General features: G+C 36.4%; 1 non-coding gene across 1 annotated transcript; it reads right to left on the bottom strand.

Moving 5' to 3' along the window:
• Positions 1 to 1,383: 1,383 nt before the first annotated feature.
• Trnav-uac lies at positions 1,384 to 1,456 on the bottom strand. Its single transcript has one exon. It is a non-coding gene; the product is annotated as a tRNA-Val (tRNA).
• Positions 1,457 to 3,441: the final 1,985 nt, after the last annotated feature.

The following is a 3,441-nucleotide window of genomic DNA, read 5'->3' as shown; positions in this document are numbered from 1 at the left end:
CAAATTCATGCAATTTAGAATAAATGCTCGCATATGTAACATATTCAGGAACGCCGATAAATGAAACAGCCAACGTACGGCTAAACACCTCTTGGTTGGCATAGATTTCATCATTGATGGTCAATCCAGAATCCACCAGATAATCTACATCATCATTTAAAACAAATGGTACTTCATGGCCCCCAGGACGAGGAACAATAGACGAAACTGAAGCAGCACCAAACTGCGAAATAATTGCTTGCATTCCCTAACCTTGATTTATATTAGGTGCATCCAATACAGTCTTTTTCATAACATCTAAAGAGCTATAATGGTCAGCTCTAACACCAGCAGAAGCACTAGACATAGTAGATAGGTCCTATTATTTCCGCACTCGATAAAATTGAAAAGTAAAAATTCAAAAAGTGTGAGTAACTTTTCACACTGACAGAGCCCTTCAAAAACACATGTGCCCTTTAAGCGGACGTGATGACCACAACACCACAAGCACATGTATGACGAGTTTGTCTAATTTTTTTTTTAAAGTCATGAGTGTATTTATTAAACTTTGCATATCAGGAATCGAGGCTGGTATATGGTTGTTGTACGACGAACATGATAGTCATTCCTTCTTTAGAGAAAGTTACTCTGAAATATAGAAGACAGAATTTTAATCGGAATTCAAAAATATATTAATTTGACAATATTTGAATATGTTAGAGTTGTTACTTTTTTTTACAAATTAGGGATTGTCTATTATTGTTGTAATGCTATGGGTTAACGTTCAGTGACTAAGTCTGTAAGTATCAACTTACCTCAGTTTAATAATATTAATTCCAATACGACGTAAAAGCAACAGTAGACAAAGAGCGTGATCGAATATTCTCATCATCTAAGGTAGCAGGTCCAAGAAGAACACCACGATCCACCTCCATTATCGAACAGTTCTCCACTGAGACCTCTGTATGTAACTTAGAGATAAAGCTTTCACCAGTGAGATATTCGCCATGAATGATCATTCCAGAATGCACCACAAATTCAACACAGTAACTTAATATAAATGTAACCTCATAGTCCCCCGGATAAGTGACAATAGATGAAACTGAAGCAGAACAAAACTGAGAAATAACAGCTTGTACAAGCTGTCCTTGATTAATTTTAGGAGAATCCACAAACACTGATCTTTTCATATCTTCTAAAGAACCATATTGAACAAATCTAGCTTCAACAGAAGCTCTGGACTTAATAAACCAAGTTCAGAAACTTCCAATTTTAAAATCACAAACAAAAACTACACAACGCCATAAAACAAAAAAAGTCACTAACTAAACATGAAATCAGAACTGATAAAAAAGCACGTCTGTACTCTGAGACAGCAGAACGCGCTAATCTAAAAGTACACTTTGTGCCTGCCAGGGATTGAACCTGGGACCTTTCGCGTGTAAAGCGAATGTGATGACCACTACACCACAAGCACTTATTTAAGTAATTTTTATAATTTCGTTTCTAAACTGAAGAAAGCTATCATTTGTATTGTATGCGCATTATAAAGTTATTAGAGTTCATGGGTTTCATTTCATAGAGTACTGGATGTTCAACTAAAAATATGTGTTATATCCAGCTGGTTTTTGTTTTTAAGCGCAATGCTACAAGGTTTCGATATACTCGGTGGATAGAGCCCATTTATGTAGGTTTGCACTAAAACAAACAAACTTAAATTATGTTGCAACATTACATATTTCATTCTTAGGTTTCTCTTTTCCCAGAAGGCAAAATAAAAGATCGGCTGTTATTTTCACCACTCTAGTGATTGATAACATTCTTTAATGCTTCATTAATGAATACCTAAAAGAAAATATTATTTAAAATTAAGATTAAAGAATGAACACTGTAAGAACATTTTCCCGAACTTCTCTTCAAGTGTTTGTAACGTGGTTGTTATCACGTCGACCTAAGTCACGGAATGTCACAGATTCGATACGTGGCAGGCATTTTGTCACATGTCTAGTTGACACCTAATTGACCTCCCATGGGGAGTTCATGGGCAACTTTCAATATTTCAGAGCGATTTGGTAAACACTAGCCCAGTCTTCTGAAGCTGGCACATCTGGTGGTCTCCATTTCCTCATAAGCACACCACTTTTGACAAAATAACCATTTGTAAATTTCTCCAGTTCATCTTTTTGGGAGTTCATATTTAAATAGTGAATAGATCTGCAGATCTTTTTCTTGCTCAGTGAACAGTTTACTTTTAGTAAATGGAACTTCACTGGGTTAGTCAGATCCCTCACCGAGGAATCATCAGTAGGACAATTATCCACAAGATCCTTGTCGGATCCAATATATGTCTGAGACAAATATATAATATCGTCCCCTGAATCCATGTCTATTATTTGTTTTTGGCGTAATTTATTAACCTGAGCTCGAATCACCGCACATGAGGGAAACACATCGGAAATCTCCTCAACAACATTATCATCCTTAGATAAAACAATAATTTTAGGTTCGGCAACAACTTTTCCTCCAGCCATGTCGTTTCCCAACAACAATGATACACCCTTAATTGGCAGAGTAGGTCTTACCACAACCACAACTGGTCCCGAAACTAGGTCTGATGCTAAATAAATGTTATGAAGAGGAACATTAACACAGCCACCCTCAAAACCCCGAGCAATAACATACTCACCAGTGGCAGAAATCGAATCTAAAGGCAATATACCTTCTAACAACAATGATTGAATCGCACCAGTATCACGTAGAATACGTATGGGTATGGGATTGCCAGTGTCATTTGTCAAAGACACAGACCCAAAAGGTCTAAATTCCTCCCTGATTAGATCAGCCTTTATATCAGTGGCCAAATCAACGGCATCGGGTGATCTGGTGAAACTACGTCCATATGTGGACACAAACGCACTGGTTTTCTTTTTCAAACACCAACAATTGGACATAACATGACCAGTCCCTTTTTACAAAAATGGCAGACAGGCCTTGATTGTTTTAAAGAAGTTTTATCATGACTGTCAGAAGATTTTGAACTAGAGGAACTGGAGTTTTTAGAAGGATCCACAACTTTAGTGAATTGAACAGATGATATAATTGTTGAGATGATAGTAATTTCTTTTTATGAAAAGTGGTTTTATGTGTTAAAGTGTAATCAAAGAGCGGCTGCTTCCTGTAGTGTTTCACCTTTCTTTTCTTCCAAGTAAGTTCTGAAGGCGTCACGTGCACAATGTTTAAATTCCTTAATTAGACATAATTGTCTTAGTTTGTCGAAACTGTTGCTAATATGCTTAAAATTACAGCATCGATCAAAATAAACCTCTTTTTCGTGGCCAAATTCCATATAAATTTGATTATCTTCTTTGTGATAACCTCGAAACTTTTGTCGATAAGCCTGTGGTTCTAACTCGTGTGCTTTGAGAATAGCTGCTTTAATCTTATCATAATTCATACAGTCTT

This window comes from Limulus polyphemus, unplaced genomic scaffold, assembly GCF_000517525.1.
Source record: "Limulus polyphemus unplaced genomic scaffold, Limulus_polyphemus-2.1.2 Scaffold7326, whole genome shotgun sequence".
NCBI lineage: Eukaryota > Metazoa > Arthropoda > Merostomata > Xiphosura > Limulidae > Limulus > Limulus polyphemus.
Note: the sequence above shows the minus strand (reverse complement) of the source record. Positions and strands in the feature narration are given on the sequence as shown.